Source organism: Ylistrum balloti, unplaced genomic scaffold, assembly GCF_031769215.1.
Source record: "Ylistrum balloti isolate Yb309-2 unplaced genomic scaffold, AGI_CSIRO_Ybal_v1 Utg370010, whole genome shotgun sequence".
In the NCBI taxonomy this organism is placed as follows: Eukaryota; Metazoa; Mollusca; class Bivalvia; order Pectinida; family Pectinidae; genus Ylistrum; species Ylistrum balloti.
The window spans coordinates 263,638-284,665 of NW_026782083.1; positions in this window are offsets into that span (position 1 = coordinate 263,638).

Consider the following 21,028-nt stretch of genomic DNA (forward strand, 5'->3'; position numbering starts at 1 on the left):
TACCTGTTGTAATATTGATATAAATACGCAGCCAGCCTTGGCACAAAGAATCAATATGCATTCATGATCAATAAAGATTCAAAAAGGAGAACGATAGCAGGGACTGTGTTATGTGGAAATTCCTGTGTATGTACCACTGGGAATATTTCATAAATTTATATGGAATTTCCCCATGTAGACAAAAGTAGAAAAGAACATTTGTTTGAAGTACTACAATAAACCATATAACACCACACAACAATCCCACAAAGTACCTTTCAAACCAATTATAAGGGATTAGATATTAATAATAATCCATTTATATGGTTTTACAACAGAAGTATGATAGATCAAAGATAGAACATGTATGTAGACAACTGATAATCATAACTTACACATATGATGCATCTACAGATTCCTGGTGACATTTTTGTAGCAATTTAAGAAAGTGAAACATTCGTATAGCAAGTTTTGTTCAATAGGGGAATATATCAGTGGTGATTTATAAGTCTTCAGTGCAGGAATCTAAATCACATGTAAACAAGACAGAATATTGGAAGCAATCCATATAGTCCTTAACATGTGACCAAATGTTGATAAACAAAAAATAAAGGGCAATAACTCTGAATGAAGCAGGTTGTTTCCGTATCTATGTATAATGAAGAGAGAATATATGGTTTTAACATTATTATCTCCAGAAGTTCTGACTTTGGAGACTTTCACTTTAATATCACATCTCATGACGTACTGTCTTTCAAAATCTGGCAAATCCATGTAGGTGAATGACCCTGAAATTTTTTGCATGCAATAAAAAATTTTAGTCCATCAACAGCTAAACTTTTCAGAACAGTTTTGTGTTACAGAATTTTAGTGCATTGACAACTACAGGTAAGTGTTTATACTTTTTTTATGAACTTAAATTTAATTTCATTGACAACTTTAAGGCCAAACAAGTGACACACACACAGACTGATAGATGACTGCAAATTGTAAGGCCAACTCTTTAGAATGTCATTAATTTCCTTAGTCAGTAACTTTGCATCTACTTCTTCACAGTGACTTTCCAATGTGACATATTTCAGCAGATCTCTTAGTATATTTCAGCCAAAGTTTCACAAATAATGAAAAAATGAAATGTAGCAGTGTGTACCAGCTGAACCAAACATTTCAAACTCTATTGCAAGTTTACAACAAGTACTCTACTGTTTTATTCCACTGTAAAATATCTATTGAAACATGTACATGTAGTTGTACACGAACTTGAAAAATAAAAATAGCACTTTTTCTCTATAGGCACAACCCAGGAGGTCTTGGGCCGAATCCGTAAAATCAATAGTCAAATTTATTTGTCAACAAGTGTATGTCTATCACTACCTACATACACACCTGTATACAGGTGAACTCGAGAGGATTGTCTTCTAGTCCCCATCCCTCCATTATAACACTGACTTTATTCATACCAAAGAGGTCTCTCCACTACGTCTAATGTCAAAATTTCTCTCCAGCACATAGGAAAGAAAAAAAATATCTTTAAAAATATTTTTCTTGTAACAATCAATCAGCATTTCACAAGAAAATACTTGGTTTTTTATTCATCTGTTTTTAATTTCTACGTCTATTACGACTTGTACCTCATTTTGTTACTGTTTGATTCCTTTGTTCACGACTATAGAACTAGAGATTGAGACCTAGTAAAGGTCAAATGACAAAAGACACCCATCTACCTCAGGAAGCAAGGGAAGGGTTGGTAAATCAGGCTTCACTCAAATGTTACTTTTTACATGATAAAGGACTTTATTTCACAGGAAAGAATACTGAAATATTGATGAGTCAGATAAAAGAAGATTTAGAAATCAATAACAACCTGCATGCAGGGCCACTACATGGGAACTAGACAAAGGGGTAAATTTCTGTGTGTACACATTTACCTGGCCAGGGTGATTATACACACAAAAGATCAGCTCTTTATTTCATCTCTGATCACTGTATGATCACTGTGGCTAAATTTACCCTTCGTGCTTGTACCTTCATCATCACAGCACTCTATATAAGTATATACAAATTCATCTTACAAGAAAAAACATGCCTGGCCTAAGTGGGGATACCTTTATTATGTGAACAATGCTAATTAAAATGGGCTATCCTATAATGAGGCAAACTGTACAGTAGATTGAGGGGTACATACATGTATGGTACATACCATTGTCACTCGTCCGAACTATTCTGATGTAATATCAATTTTTTTTCAAATCAATATATTGATAATATTGTCAGGATAACTTGGGCTATCTAATATCACAGTGTGTTGGTATCCCAGTAATTCACCAGAGGATACAAGGTCAAGTACATTATATTAAACAGTAGATTTACCCTTTGGAAAAAAAATGTATATTTTTTATCTTACAGCAGTATACAATTGTCCATGTATGGCAACACTGAGATTCCTTGGTGCTGTCTACAAACACAGATCAAAAGTTTTAATTTATCACTAGTATGTAATATGGTTCACCCATCTGACAGCACAAAGCATAAACATTGAACACTATATGTATATAATTACTTGATAGAGGATATCATTTAGCCATGCAGGCAAAATTATGAAATATATACAACATAAACATTTGCAAAGTTTGAAATGAAGGTTGTAGTTAATGAATATCATAGCTTTAAGTAAGCTGGCTCATAGACAAAAGAAAATCTCACCTGAAATTTTGAAGCACAAAGGCATCCTTATCCATATGGAAAAACAGGAAAATAAACACTCATTTGCTTCCTACATGATTGATAATTTAGAGATTATAACTATCTCCTTCCTTCTGATTATAAAATATGAAATCTGTAGTCATTTGTTCAGCTGTGCCCCTACTCCTGAAGAGCTTTTGTATCAATTTGCGTGCTATATTTCTGGGTCAGTGTTATTATTGGTGCTGAGTTGGCATCCTGCCAGAAGACCGTTTTGATCAGCTGTTTATAGGTGTTTTAGGTCCACTCCATGTGACAAATGCCTTTGTTCATAGACATACAGATAACACACAGACAAGACACACAGGTCCACTTGCGGATAGCTCTAAGTCTATATTTGAACTTCACATCGTTTTTGATATAATACTAGTAGCAGACAGCAATGAAATTCTTATCAAACTCGAAACAGCATATCTATAAGGTTTTAATGTGTAGATATATAATAACAGTATGTCTTATGTACATTTAAATCACTTTAATGTAGTTTTTAATGTCATTCTGACCTTATTGAATCTTTCTCCTTCATTAAGTAATAATTCCTTAACTAAGCTAGAACATAGAGTTAAAATCTACACCAGTTTCATTCTATTGACTTAGAAACACTGTGGATCATTTAATCTGGTTGGAATTCAAAGACTCAGGTAAAAGAAATCAATCAATTATATAAACTATGTCACAGCCCTGAAGTCTATCATTTATCGTGACTGTCTTGATGGCAGAGAAAATAGTCCATGTACCAGAGCAGAAAACTTGAAACGTTATATTAATGCAGAAGCTGTTAGTTATTTGAAACTGTCTGTTTGTCTGCTAGAAGTTACATCTACTTGCAAAAATTGATTTTAATCAAACATAAGTGGTACAATCTACATTGCATCTTTGCAATCAAACAATTTAAATTGTATCCAGTCTGTTACAGGTGAACAATTATTATTCATATACGTCTTTATGTCACCTAACATATATTGTACAAATTAATGGATACTAATATTACTGCAACACAAATAAAAATAAAGCATATGAATAACTGCAATGTACAAAATACAGGACACATCATGCAACCTTACACAAAGATCAATATTTAGGACACAAATTATATATAGTGATGTTGATCAAGCCCCATAAAAATACCTTTTACTTGTAATTGTGTCCATTTCAGGTTTACTATCAACTATCTAGTTTATCAAATTAAGTGCATTTGTATATACTCCTCTTTAAAACTAGAACTGCTGTCCTGAGGATTATATTCTCAACATATCCAAACATTTACATATGATGGGTGAACATGGCCAGTAAACAAAAACCAGTTGTTTTTTTTAAAATAATGCCATTGTATTTGTCAAAACTTTGTTATACAGCTTTCAGCCTTAATTAGATAATATCTCAACTATGACCAATCAAAATACTTGACTGTGTTGCCATGGTAGTGATTCTGGAAATAATTAATATATCAAACCATAAGCATTGTTTAGTTTTACCCCTGAGGAGTAATGGCCTTTCACAAGAAAACACGTTTATAGTGACCAAGTTACACGAAGGCAGTCAAAATTTTGGAAAAACTCCATCCATCTAGACAGGGTGATTTCATAATCATAAGAAATTTCATAAAGTAGGCATTGCCTGTAGAAGCTATTGAGTCCAGAACTGAAGCTGTAACATGTATCATGTCCATTACCTGTGATATCACAATCTATAATCTTTATATCTAAACGGAAAATAAATGGTTCCGACAAAATGTATGCATATAATTTCTTTTCCAGAAAGATTGGAGGACAAGTTAAATGTTCTATAAAAAGGTAATGTAGCAAACTTAACAAGTAGTAAAAAACAAGTTCTATATGGCTGTGGGAGTTTCTCGGTAGCTAGAGCAGAAATGGACACAACGGGGTCCGTGAGGAATTGTTAGCCAGCTAAGTTACTGCAATGGCATTAAGAAGGCAAAAGTTAAACAGTGACCTACATGCTATCCTTAAAATACTGAAACTGTCCTCTATCCCTATCATAGGGACCTATATCTCCATGATCCTGGAACTGACCTCTTCATGCTGGAAAGTATTGCCTTGCTTTCATTATTAAAAAAACTGCAGGCACAACATACAGAATTTGTCTTCAGCAAGGTAGTATTAGGGGGGATAATTATCTAAATATAAGTGGATATATGACACAATTTTCCTGTGTGATGTTCAACCACATGAAGAGTACATGGAAGTGTTTATACCTTGAACAAGGCAATGCACTGATTATAGAATTGTCTGACTAAAGATTACAACTCTCTAACCTTCCCTGTTGCCCTAAACAACTTCCAGAGTGGCACTAATAAACGACTAAATCTTTAAAGTTTTCCTAGCATCATATACTTCTAACATGTTGAACAGCAATACTATATAGTGTTAAAGTATGAAGCTGAAAAGCCTACCATATCATGTAAGATATAATCCCTGTTGTTTGTGATATAGATCTGATCAGTCCCTGGCCCCAACAGATCTACTCTATCAAAGAGACCTGTCAATAGCCTCTCCAGACTGGACATACCAAGATATGTCTCTATCTAGACTCTAGATAACAACCACCTGATTATTTTACATCTATATCTACAGCAATGTTGCTAACCGTCTATATAAACTCCGTTAAAATCAACACTATCTAGCACACAAAAACTTTTATCTGCAAGCTTGATAGTTTTATCTCGATTAAGATAACTGATACAGTACAGCTGTACATGGAAATTACGAGAGCATAAACACAATACTTTAATCAACTTTCATTTAGGTTATACTACAATATATGAATGTATCAGCAACTTCATGTCCAAATAAAAAATCAGAAATTTCTGTCTACAGGACTGAACAAAAGACACAAATTCATATCATTATTACATTATCGGGAACAGGATAGCCAAATTTTATAACTAATCAAGCTGCACCATACAGTTTACCCTCTTGTCCTTCGAGAATGTCTGAAATACTTTAAGAATTTATAGTGATTTGATTAAAGTTAGCCATGTAATATGTAAGCAATTGGCTGTTTATTTAGATAATGTAAAGCTGTGACATGGGAATGACCTTTAAGTGATAAGATTCTGCTTTTAATGTGAGGAGGAAATGTTTTAGAACTACTTAACGTGTAAGCCTGATCACATGACCAGCATGTGATAACCTCACTCAGTTGTAAAAAAATGATGATGTGTTTTAACATGTGTTTTTAAATATAACATATTCTAACAACTAGGGAAGACCATATGCGCCAAGCCTAGTAGTATTCTTAATCTTTGTGTCTGGCAGTTACATGTATATGGTCAGAGTAAGTGGATCTCAATAGCTTTTAAGTTATATGAGAATGGACCCTAGTCCCGAGGGGATGGTGAAAAACAGTGTATTGCCTTCGAATTCTAATCAATTCAAATTCTAGCAGCATGAATGTATATATTTCTCCATGACTAGAAATAGTAAACACACAAAGTAGGGATTTCAGTTATCCATCTAACCTTGTTTATATAATACATGACCAGTTTGTCTGAGAGATGACAAGTTCTCTCACAACTGAATGATATTAAAAAACTAAAAATATCTGAGGAAATCAAAGCAGTATATGGACAAATAGGTCAAAACTTCTGAACTCTTCTGTGTACCGGTATATATATTTAAAGGGTAACACCTCGCTGACTGAGTGAGCTAATAAACCCAAGAGCAACAGTGCCTGCTGTTTGTATGTCTTAAGATTTATAACATTTTGTACTTAAAGGATCAAGAGACCAGGTGAACTGCCCTTTTGTCTTCACCCTGGGTGTTACTTTGGCTAAAGAAGCATTATCTTTTCTTCTGCTGATCTCTTCTAAGGCCTAGTCCTCTCACCCAAATGAGTTGATGTTAAAGAACAATTTCACAAACAGATTTATAGGGATTTTTTATACTGCATATCTATAACCAAAAACTGTTGATCATCATTGTTAATATTTGTCCATAGAATGAATTAGATCTTAGAAATTCTAAATGCACTTAGAGTTATTGACTTACTAATATCAAACATATTTCACAGAGGTTTTTGCTTTTTACATATGATTTGATCCAATATTCTGTGCTTTTGTATGAAGGTATTGTGTCATACCCAAATTGAGGTCATGTATTTTAAATGTAGGTGATCAGAACAGTCAGATCCCCAAATTGAGATAATGTATTTTAAATGTAGGTGATCAGAACAGTCAGTCCCATGTAAGCCTTCCCCCATAATTAGGCACCATTAAATAGCCACCTGCTGATAGTCCAGTATTCTGGCGGTCATTCCTAGGTGAGATACTGAAATATTACATTGGAAAGGTCAAGGAAGAGGTCACTTCATCATCAGTCATTACACAAAACATTGGACTGTAGCCAAAAATCTACCTCTAAGAAGGTCAGAAGTTTCAAAGGTTGTCTTTTTCTCTCCTTTTTGTTTCAGTTATATAGCCATGTGAGAGACATTGACGCCTGTCAAAATACTTTATTTATCAAAAGCACAAATGTCACCCATGTACAGGTCAGATATCAATATCATGAACAATGTATAAATCATCAAAGGGCAATGATAGACTGTCAAATTCATATACCCCTGAATTTAATATACAGAGTTATGGGCCTTTGTTCTTTATGAATCGTTTCCTTTTGCTATGATTTGAAAAAAGTATCAAGAAAAAAAAATCTTTTAACTGTTTCATTTTCAAATAAGAACGTAAAATAAAGTACATCATGTTTTCGTATCTTAATTTCATATTCCAGTAATTTTTTTATACATTTTCTTTGTTTAATAAATTAGAAGATGTGTTTGTTTGAACAGCCAGGGTCATTTCCAGGTGGGGGCATGTTGTAGTATTTGGCGACTACCTCTCACAGACCAACGCACTGGAGGTCCATCAATTATCATTCAGAACATTTGATAAAGCATTCTGACCAAAGGCAAAACATGACTTTACAGGCAAGTTAGTTTCTACATTTTTGAGAAACACAAACCTCTGAAGGTAGGGAGCATCAAACAACGCCCTCAGATCTTTACCTGGGGTTACATAAGCCAATGCATTTCCAACTGAGCTATTGCAGATCTCTTGTTTAATAGAAGGAATAAGTTGAAGCCTAAATGATGTATCACCTCGTGATATTAGTGTTAAACATTCCAACTCCTGTTTATTCCATAAACTATATGTAATATTATTATAATTTGTGCTTCTATATATATATACATTTGATTGAAAAGGAATATTTTTGGACAAAATGTGACGAAAGTCTCCCTAAGCAATACATGTATACATGTATAATATGTAAGTTGAAAAGTTTCTTTATCTGGTATCTTAAATATAGTAATATTAAATATCACTTGAAAGTAATTCAAGTCCTTAATTTGCTTAGCTGTTTAGTTATTTACTCTGTCCTATATTTGCTTTAACTGACTTATCTGGCAGGGTGTTAGGAAATTTAAAGATTTGAAGGACCACAGCATGGATTTATATCATTTTAAACTATGATGACAGCTGAATTAAAAAAATTTAAGAGCTACAAGTCAAAACCAGAATCATTGGTATTTGACTGTTTAAGATAGCTTGATAACTCAATGAAGTTTGCTGAATTGTCAAAACTTGTAACATCACATATCAAGTCACTGTCCAAGAAAGTCTGAGATAGTTTTTTTGACAATGTCCATCTTCTACTAAATGCTTTCAATAAATTGTACAGCTTCAAAAACACTACTTTTAATGGATGGACAGCTCTACAAATTTTTGATGTTTAAATGAATTCCCACGTCTTTCCACGTCTTTTTTATTAAAAATTTTAGAATTTAAGCATAACCAAGAGATATAGGTACATTGTTTATTTGTACATTAATCCATAAGTTTAGTATTTTATCCTTATTGTATACATACATACATAAAACACAGATATTGAAACAAAATTAGAAAATAGTCCACCTGATGGACTTGTCCCCATTTTTATTTGTACACGTGGTGTCATTTGTTATCAAAACATTGAAAAGCATGGCCACCAACACCTGTACAAAAGATAGACATAACACAATATTCAGATCACAGCTGATAGTTTACACCATCGTTGAGTGGACGATATATAATAAAACATGAGGGCACAAAGTTCATGTATATTGTAGTTCTGATATGTAATTACTTGCAATACACGGGTTCTCTTGCTAATGTACAGCGGCATCTCCCTTGGTTTTTAACAGATTTTTATAATATCATTAATTAACGACCTGTTTGATCATGTCCGTATTTTTTAAATAAACAGTTTAAAATAGATCGTGCAATGAGAGGCATGGACATACCGTCAATATAGAATATTATCATATATTCCGATTTAGTAAAAGAGTACTCACGACCTGTCAGACCGCCGTAATACCAATTCGTCATACACTATGTTTACATGGATCCAAGGACTCGGCGGCCATGAGCAATATTAGGTTTAGTGTCACGTGACCAAACAGGAAGTGCCTGACGAGTGAGCAATAAGCATATACCGAACCTAAGTCGATCCGACCCAGATTCTAAAACCCCACACTACCCTGCATAAAACTATATTTTACGTTGCATGTATAACGGACTTAAATATGTTATATGTTAAATATAAATCCGTGTTTATATTCAGCAATGAAACATTGTATCCCCCTCTTTTTTTTTTAGCGAAAAGCACAATAAATGAAATAATAGCAACAAAAATATGAACAGAGACACAAATACCTAACAAAAGCAAATATTGACTTTACACATTACACATTCGGACCTGGTCACAAAAATGTCAACATGGAAACAAAACATGTAAGCATGTAATAAAACATAATACCCTATCAGAGAGAAATTTAGATATTACATTCGCTAATGTTTAAAACCGCCAAACTGCGGTTGAATCACTGACTTATACTAAAATATTATATATATTAGGCACTAAGTTAATTAAATGGTCATATTGTACTGTTGCCCTGAAGTATTAATATCTATCAAAAATGTTAGCTTGCTATATATATATATATAGTTTCACATACCTTGCGGTAAACATGCAGTAAGCAGTCCCCTGATTCTTTTTCAGCACAAACCCTCATACTCCCCTTCTTTTATGCGCTGAGATCGCGTGTATCTGGCATGTAAAACATGTTATTTGGGATCTATCCCATGATAGTTACCACATTACAACCAGTTGTTACAGTAATATTCGTGTGTTTTCCCAGTTTTGTATCAATTAAGATATTGTTTAACCTCACTTCTACAGTCAGTCATAAGAAAGCTGATGATATCGGGAATGAAAAAAGGTGGCCAGCGCTTGATGACAACCTTCTCATCCTCCCAGTTAGAACACAAAGAGGATAGGTATTGGACTACCATCAACGATAAGCAAGCTTGAATAGTCTTTAAGATTCTGTTTTAAAACCTCCTCACACGATTTAAAACTGGCATGTCCAGGGTTTCGGCAGCGCAAACATGAGTCAAGATGAAAGCATTTCAGTTTTAAAGTAAGTATTGTTCAATGTTTATATTCATACTTCCAGCACGGACTATATACCTAAGTCCTTCCAGTAAGTTAAGTTAAGTTTATTAACCGATACAGGATCTTATAGAACCTTTTCATTGGACTCAAAAACATGACATAAAAATTAACATAAAAGTGAATGCGACGTTACTTGTCAATGTATCTGATCTATAATTATAGAGGAGTTCCTGATTTTGCCAATATTTATCCAGTCTGTTTTTTAGATATATTTACGGTCGGCGATAGTACAACATTTTCTAGAAGACTAGTCCAAACTTTTGCAATACGCAAGGAAAAAATGTTCTTGCGAATATCTAATCTGGAATGTTGCGGAAATATTTTCAGCAAATGACCTCTTAATCCCTACCTTTGCGAATGTTCTTTCCACAAACTAATAAAATCCGTTGCACATTCATCGTAAAATTATTAAGGATTGTAAAAAAACCCTCTATCATACCCCCTCGATGTCTCCGATAGGTGAGCGTTGGTAATTTGAGTTTCCTCAGTCGATCAGGATACGATGAGTTCCGGAAGCAGGGTATTTGTTTCATAGCTCTCCTTTGTACTGCTTCAACCATGTCAATATGCTTCAGTTTGAAGGGATGCCACACAGTATTAGCATATCCCAGGTGAACTTTTACTAATGTTTTTTTATAGAAGTGAACAGAGCGCCTTATGACTGCAAACATAGAGTTAGATTTCTTTACCTGGGTGTTTATGTGCTCTTCGAATGGGAGAGATCTGTCGATAATCACGCCTATGTCTTTCTCATTTTCCACTTCTTGTAAGGGTATATTTTCTATATAATATGTTTTATCATTACAGGGTCGGCCTTTATGCATGTATTTGCACTTTAATGGGTGAAATTTCAACAACCATTTATCGATCCAGTTTGAAAGTTAGTTCACATCCTCCTGTAAGATATCGACGTCAGCGGTTCATATATCGACGTCAACGGTTCCGCGTATACTTTTGAAAACTTTAGTATCACCCGCAAAAGGTATGCATTCCGCTGTAGTGAATCAGAAAGATCGTAAATATAAATGACAAACAATATTGGCCCTAATGCTTAACCTTGGGGGTACGTCAGAAGTTACTTCTGTCCATTCTGAGTTTTCTCCGTTCAATGAAACTTGTTGCTGCCTGTTCGAAATAAAACTGGACGTCCAATTTATGACCTCCTCCCTTATCCTATAAGATCACCTTTTGCTGAGGAGCCTTTTATGTGGAACAGTATCGAATGGTTTTTCATCTGATACTTTGAGAAATTGTAGACTCGTCGATCTTCCACCGTATTGTTTCTTAGATAGTAAAGAATTGACTGAAATGTATTCAGTAACATGATCTTGCTTTATATACGATGGACGTTAGACTGACAGGTCTATAATTTCCTGGCTTACATTTGTCACTTTGTTTAAATATAGCGCTTACTTGTGCCCTTTTCCAGTCATCTGGTATAGAATCTACTTGCAATGAACTATTGTACAGTAAAGCTTAGGGTGCTGGTATTGATGCTGCCTTTTCCTTTAGAAGACGTGGGTGCAGTCCCATCTATCCCAGGGGATTTGTTGACTTTCAGCTTCAGTTTGATGGCCAGTAGATATAGGTTGCATTGGGAGAATAATTTCCTTCTTGGGAATTTTTGGTATTTCTGTTTCATCACCTGGTTCGGTTACGCTTTTGAAGTAAGATACTAAAATGTTAGTCTTTTCTCTGTCGGTTTGTTATTTACGCGAATGTTTATTTCCTGGTTCTGAGTAGAGATCTCCTACTTCGTTTTTCGTTTTTGATTTCGAGCGAATGTACTTCCATATTGCCATAAATATCTGTTACGAAACTTATTTAGGCATTGGTTTTATATTTTAGAATGCGTTTTGTGAATACTAAGTAAATTCAAAATATTAGTCAATAAAATCGATTCTTTAGGTATTTTGCAGCTGCCAATGTACAAGTGTATATAGTAGACTTATGACAAGTATCAGTGACTAGTAAATATATGAACCGTATATACATACATACACAAATAACTTACATATAAATATTGTATATGACTCAGATAAAATAAATCCAGGATGTGTTATGATTAGATTCATACCAGGAATTTGCAACTGACTTATGTTTCCAATGTATGAATGTTAACTTATCACGTCAGTTTACTTACTTTAATGACTTCAATTATCCTATTCACATTAATAACAGTTATAATGTCTATATAACTATATACGTACATCACCTATTCTCCATTAAAGTGTCCATATGACATATTTGTGTGTCTTTGTGTTGTACCTACAGCATCTGAACAAATGTATACATTCCGTACTTTTTCTTCTTAAATATAAACCATAATTGATCAAATCATTGGGTATAATAATTGGTTTTCAGAAAATTGTGCTGACAGCAGGCACCCAAAAATTGTTTATTTGACAAATTATGCTTGTCGCTTGACTACAACGGCATATTAGCACTAATAAAATAAGTTTCCATATTAAGTTTCCATATTGTCGGAGTGTCTATTACACGTGTATAATATAAACCAGTACTTCAACTGCTGACGGAAGAAATTTCAAGAAGATATCTGTTAATATGACGAAGATATGCACGTTTTGATAATGTCGCCCAAAAAAACGTAATCTACGTTACCTCACAAAGGTATAGTATTACACAAACTTTTTACTTTTCTTCAAATTGATTAAAAAGCTTCCATAAACTGCCTTCGTACCTTTCTCCTTGAAAAACATTTCAATTAAGTCATACATATTACGGAAAAAATATTATCAAACAATTTTGATTGGACATTTTAGCGTATTTTTAAGAGCGTAAGCTACGTTCCTCTTTGTGTAAGAAAAATAGTTGGAATATAATCGAGTGGCATTACGAATTGAACATTCTCTATGGTAAAATACATTTAGGAATAAAAAGAAAGTTTGAAGGTTATTTATCAAGACAGAAATTGTTTGGACATAACTGTCAGTAAGTTACGTTATGTAAGCTACGTTGACAATATCTTTCATTTTCAAATTTTATCTGTGAACAATTTGTGATTTCGGAATCATGAGTTTATCCCAAACCGTCCTACGTTTCATCTCATATTATGTGTGCATCATTTCCGCCTGACTGAAGTTTAAGGGTGTCCAAGTTCAAATTATACTTGAATTATTCCACTGATTTAACGACGAAAATAAAGGTAAATATCTCAACTCTAAGATATAAAACTAATATAAGAGTTAATGAATAATGTATTCATTTAATTAATGACCAATTATGATACATTGGACTGTGAAAATCACTGTGATATGGCACCCACTTGGTTGGTGTGGATGCAACATTCAAGGACGAATCAAAGTGGTTTTTTTTTCGTTTAACTACACAAAGTTTGCGATGATATTTCAATCAACTGAGATATATACAAACAAATACCAGTGTATACGTTGATTGATACGTTCTTTATTTATATGAAATCGAACGCATTATAAGATATTTATAAATATTTGTAGTCATTTGTTTCAATGAAATATTACATAACGTAGCTTACTTAAAAAGCATCAAATAAATTTTGATGAAGGATTTTTTTGTTTACAATATTGTATGCCGGATTTTTCTTTTGTTCCCCTTTTTAAAATCGATTGAACAAATATTTAGATACAGAAAAGGATGTTGACCTGGACTCTATTGTGAACAAGACCGTTACAATAATAGATAACGTAGATTACATAAAATATAACGTAGATTACAAAACAAGTATTTGTTCTTTTAGGCATGCCAAAGTCAAAAGCGGAAATACAGAAGGCGTACCGGGAAAGAAAAAAACTTCAGGAGGGAGAAGAATACTTACAAAAAGAACGAGACCGAGTAAAAGGCTATTATGTACCCATATCAGAAAGACCCAAGAAACAACAAAAAACAAGACGAGAAAATGTAAAAAAGTGGGTTAAACTACACAGAGAACGGAAAAAGAAACAAAAGGACAATGTGTCCACTCTTCAAAGTCAAGCTCAAAACAATGATGACAAGGATCAATGTGATGAAATCAGTTCAACATCCGACACATTGCCAAACAATGACTTGCTGATAGTCAGACTTCCCTGTCAACAACCTAAAAAAAGAACACGCACACGGATAAGTAGGGCCGTTTCAAAATCCAGACGAGAAATTAAAAAACTAACGGATCAGAACAAAACCATAGAACGGAAATATAAAAGAGTATCAAAGAGGTTAGAGCGTCTAATGAAAAAGTCTCAGCCACAGACAGTTATTGGCAGCAACACTAGTTGTACCAACGATGACACTACGGAAACCAATACAGGTATTACAGTTAATGCTGATGTCCACATGTCCGCCGCAATGACTCCCCGAAAAAGAACATACACAGAACTGAGAGCTGAAGGTGTCACACCAAGTAAATTACCAAAGGTTGTCACAGAACAATTAGTGTTTGCAAATGTGCTAGTAGAAGAAATTAAAGATGCCTGGAAGAAAAACGACACAGATGGAAAGACCATTATTTCTAATGTAGTTTCTGGAAAGTTGCTGGAAAGGTATCGTTTGAAAAGTAAACTGAGCATAAAGGCAGGAATAAGGCGTCATAACTTTAAAACTAAAACAAAACAATGTAATGGAATTGTAAAGAAAATGCGAAACTTCAGGAGAAGGGAACAATTACGTAAACATGTACATAACTTCCTGGAGAAAGATGAGAACAGCAGGATGATGCCAGGGAAGAATGACAAGGTCAAAAATACAAAAGGTAATTACGTACAGAAACGAGTTTTGAATGATAGTTTGGTTTATCTGCACATAAAATATAAACTAGAAAACACAAGTAACATTTCTTTCTCCACATTCTGCAAACTTAGGCCGAAACATATTGCATTGACTAAATATCTAAGTAGGAACAAATGCCTCTGTCAGAAGCACCAAAATATGGCTTTGGCATTAAAATCAATTAAGAATGCAGGCGCAAACATACCGATAAACCCGGACGATTTCATAAGGCAATTGAAAGACAAAAATGTAGACGATTTTCTTGGTGATATTAAAGATCAAGAGGTGTCGTATGCACAATGGAAAAGAGTTGAAATGCAAGATGGAAAAACAAAAACAAAAATTGTCGAAACAAAAATCAGTACGAATGATTTCATAGCAATTGCAAAAAAGCAAATTTGTGAATTTCAGCAACACGTACAACGAGTGAAAACACAATATAAGGCCATCAATGAGCTCAAAGAAAATCTTCCTTCAGGTCAAGCAATAGTTCAAATGGACTTTGCGGAAAATTTTAGTTGCAATTCAGCAGATGAGGTACAGAGTGCATATTGGAACAGCACATCAGTTACACTCCACCCCGTTGTAGCTTATTTTAAATGTGATGCGGGATCTCTGAAACACAAGAACTTTGTGTATGTTTCAGACGATTTGGGACATAACTTTGGAGCAGTTCTTGCCTTTCTCAAACAGTTGGTACCGGATTTGAAACGTGAGGTAGCTAACCTTGAATGGATTCACTATTGGACAGATAGTCCAAGCTCGCAATATCGGAATAAGTCAGCGTTCTATGTAGTATCAGATCACAAGAATCTGTTTGGTGTGAATGGGGCCTGGAATTATTTTGAAACGGGGCACGGGAAAGGCCCATGCGACGGGATTGGAGGGACATCCAAACGCACAGCGGACCTTGCCATCAAACAAGGGAAAATTACTGTTCAGGATGCAGAAGAATTCTTCCAAAATGTACAGAAATTACACACGAGTGCAGAATATCGTTATGTATCCTCCACAGAAATGAAAGTTGTACGGTCAGAACTAGTAGAACTTAACAAGTCGTTGGTGCCAGTTAAAGGTACTATGCAGATCCATCAAGTTTTGCCTTCATCTGAAGGAAAGGTGAAAACATTTATAACATCATGCTATTGTTCTGAATGTCTTAAGGGCAATGTCCATAATTACTCTGAGGTGGTTATCCGTAAACCCATCACAACTAACAACACCAATCAGCAAAATCAAAGCCCGATTAGCGAGATTAGTAGCACAAACGAGAGTGTAGCTGAAGAAACAGTCAGCATCGAAATAAACGAGCAAAATCTACAAGTTATTAAGGAGGTACATAGCACAATTGAGGCCGTTGACCAATCTGTAGAAATAAGGCAGGATTTTGATGGTGGAAATACCATAACTCAAGCAGAGGAAATTGTAAACAAAGACGACTGGGTTGCCGTGCTATATGATAAAGAATGGTATGTCGGAAAGGTACTCAAAGATATTGACGAGGATGGTGAACTCGAAGTGTCGTTTCTTAGGTCGACTAAATCATTCGCGGACAAAACAGACTTGTACAAGTGGCCGGCATCAGTAGACATCTTGAATGTAAAGCGGAGAGACATTTTCTTCAAAATAAAGAAACTAGAACCTGTAGGCCGCAGCGGGAGAAGTTATCGCTTATCGTCGGACGATTCTGAGGAAATCAGAAGGCTTTTTAAGAATTTGTGAGTGTGTTATGATAGAAACGAACAGTGTTTGAAGTGTGTTAGTTACGTTATCCAATAATTATGAGTTATTTTATAAATGTTAGATAGATATCATATAATCTACAGTTGTTTATTTGTACAGTATACTACCTTTGTGTTAATGTTGGTTGGTTTAATTCAGTCAATGTGTACAAATTATTGTACTGTAATCTACGTTATTGAATCTCAGTTGCGTTGATACAAGTTTAATCCCTGAGTAAAAAGTTGTTTATTTGTTTTTGAATTATGTTATATGATTGTTGTACATACGTTTTATGGTTTGGGAATTATTCTCGTTAAAAGCAATGTTTAAAATTGGTTTAAATAACATTTGATGCACGCAAATGGTATTTTTGAGAAAAAATATGTATTTTTTCAAGTATAACGACTAAGTTTACTCTTTTTAATACACTGGAGAATGTACTTTACTTCTTTATTCGTTATCTGCTGCATTAATGTTCATGTCAAAAACATAATTTTAATTTAATTATTTGAAACCATCAATGTAATCTACGTTATGAACAATGTAATTTACGTTATCAGGAATCAATTTTGTATATAAAATAACGTTCTATGTAAACACTAACAAGACAACAAGGATGTTATCTAATGATATCCATTGCATCTTATTATCGAGAGAAACATTCCCTTTGTAAACGTAGAAGGTTATATACAACAAAGTTACGTTGACATTATGAGGAACAATTGTCACAATTTGTATAATCATTCGTTGGTGCCTGATGGATAAAATATAACTATGTTCATCAGATGAAAACGTATTTTATTTCATAATGCATATATCAAATAATCATCCAATACAATAATGCTTAGCAAATTCCTTAATATGACTATATTTACAACCGCCATTGATATTATACCTAAATGTCTCGTAGATTACATAGAACATTTCAGTCTCGATATTAAACTGTGTGTAATTTTGTTATCTGTAAAGCCTGAGTTATGAAATTTCACAGAAATATTTTCTCGAGTGTAAGTTTTCATATTAAAATGTTTTGAATTATAATGTTGTTTGTTCCTTTTTTTTCCAATACCTCGTATCATTTGGACAGTTTAATGGAGAATAGGTGACATGTGCACAATGCTTAGTTAACAATGCAATTTATATTCATCTACATAATACGTAAAAGAAACACCTAATGGGGAATGTTTACCTGTGTAAGTATAACCTTGTCAGAGGATGTGTAATCACATCCATGTACCTGGTATGTTTACTGTTCCTAGATCAGTGTATAAGTATAAGTATGTGTTTCAGATAAACGTAAATTTCATACCTTGCCCCACTTGTATAAAACATCTCAACTTGAGATTTCCTCAAGTCGAGATTTTCCTCAGCTGATATCTCCTCAAAAACGGCTTGTATAAAATTTTCTCAAGGAACAGGAGGAAGGTATCGGCTAGGATGTCCTGAAATTCCTTGAGGAATTTCCATACAAGATATTTTCAAGGATATATTAGCTGAGGAAAATCTGGGCTTGAGGAAATCTCAAGTTGAGATGTTTTATACAAGTGGAGCCTGGCTATATATGTATGCATGTACCTTCCAAATGTTGTCATTTTAACCTGGAACTGTTGTGTAATTAGTTATTAATAGCGATGTTCAGAAACAGACACAATGTACTTTATGTCTGCTAAATAAATAAATTAGAAATTGATTATAAAAAAGAAGATACAGATTGAAGACAAAACCGTATGTGTCCATGTGTTTATACATCTGGAATGACATAGTCATATTTATTTTTTTTATTGTATTGTCATGTTAATTTAAAACACAACACATCGTCCCTAAATACTGATTATGACTGTATTGCAAATATTACTGATCATGACATATCGATTAACTATTACTCATGGCAAACTTATTTATTCACGGTAGATCATGCTGGTTTTAAATACAAATAAGAATTAGACGGAAGTTTATCCGTCCATTATCTATGACTGTAGCTCACGTGGAATTATGTCCACCATCCAACAACATACTATAAAGCGAGTGTAAACATGTACATATCTGTATATACGTTTATATGCACTCCTGTTTTTGCTCGTGCACAGATCTATTTGGTCTCATATACAGTACCTGTATACTTTGTAGTTAAGGCGATGAGGGCGTAAAAATAGTGAAGGTCACACGTCCATTCAACGTGTATTGTACACTATATGATCACAAGGACACGCATTTTACATTATCGGTTAGGTCTATTAGATATCTGACTGAATCTTCCTCTACATCTTGGTTTTCTATACACTTGTATCACACAATTATAGATATGGTTATTTAGAAAATTTTTATTTTCTACTCATTGCATCAACTATATTATCCTATTATTATGCTGCGATGATGAAAGTAACCGAGGTCCATTACAAACATAAACTTGGTTCAATGTAAGCCCACCCAAGAACAAAACAGCCCTGGTAGAAGCAGAGTTAGAGAATAATGATATAGGCTGTATAACCGAATCTCAATTGAATCTGATAATATCTTACTGACTGTGATATTCAGATGCACTCCTTTCATCCTAACCCAATAAGAAATGATAGAACTACCGGTGCCTCATCCATTGATGAACCAACAATAACACCTGACAGTGTTTAATCCATTGATGAACCAACAAGAATAACACCTGACAGTGCCTCATCCATTGATGAATAATACCTGACAATGCCTCATCCATTGATGAACCAACAAGAATAACACCTGACAGTGCCTCATCCATTGATGAACCAACAAGAATAACACCTGACAGTGCCTCATCCATTGATGAACCAACAAGAATAACACCTGACAGTGCCTCATCCATTGATGAACCAACAAGAATAACACCCGACAGTGTTTAATCCATTGATGAACCAACAAGAATAACACCTGACAGTGCCTCATCCATTGATGAACTAACAAGAATAACACCTGACAGTGCTTCATCTATTAATGAACCAACAAGAATAACACCTGACAGTGCGTCATCCATTGATGAACTAACAACAATAACACCTGACAGTGCCTCATCTATTAATGAACCAACAAGAATAACACCTGACAGTGCCTCATCTATTGATGAACTAACAAGAATAACACCTGACAGTGCCTCATCCATTGATGAACCAACAATAACAACTGACAGTGTTTAATCCATTGATGAACCAACAAGAATAACACCTGACAGTGCCTCATCCATTGATGAATAATACCTGACAATGCCTCATTCATTGATGAACCAACAAGAATAACACCTGACAGTGCCTCATCCATTGATGAACCAACAAGAATAACACCTGACAGTGCCTCATCCATTGATGAACCAACAAGAATAACACCTGACAGTGCCTCATCCATTGATGAACCAACAAGAATAACACCCGACAGTGTTTAATCCATTGATGAACCAACAAGAATAACACCTGACAGTGCCTCATCCATTGATGAACTAACAACAATAACACCTGACAGTGCTTCATCTATTAATGAACCAACAAGAATAACACCTGACAGTGCGTCATCCATTGATGAACTAACAACAATAACACCTGACAGTGCCTCATCTATTAATGAACCAACAGGAATAACACCTGACAGTGCCTCATCTATTGATGAACTAACAAGAATAACACCTGACAGTGCCTCATCCATTGATGAACCAACAAGAATAACACCTGACAGTGCCTCATCCATTGATGAACCAACAAGAATAACACCTGACAGTGTCTCATCCATTGATGAACCAACAAGAATAACACCTGACAGTGCCTCGTCCATTGATGAACTAACAAGAATAACACCTGACAGTGCCTCGTCCATTGATGAACCAACAAGAATAACACCTGACAGTGCCTCATCCATTGATGAACCAACAAGAATAACACCTGACAGTGCCTCATCCATTGATGAACCAACAAGAATAACACCTGACAGTGCCTCATCCATTGATGTAATTCTCACTAATAAACAAAATATGATTTTACAATACATATATATCTCCACCATTTTGTAGTGACCATTCTTCAGTACATGCTTTAATTTCCTTTTCTGTTTTTAAAAATAGTTTTAAAGCTTGAAAAATATTTTCCGATATGAAGAAGCAAATTTTGAAAGAATGAATGATGCATTTCTTAATATAGATTGGATTAACTTATCTCAAGCTTCTAATACATTTAATTGTACAATAGTTAATGCAATCGCTGATCAATTCAATAACGTCATTCCTACTTAAATAACAACAGGACATCCAAGTGATAAACCATGGATGAATAATATAATTGGATTGAAAATGAGGCAACGTAACAGAATACACAGAAAAACTA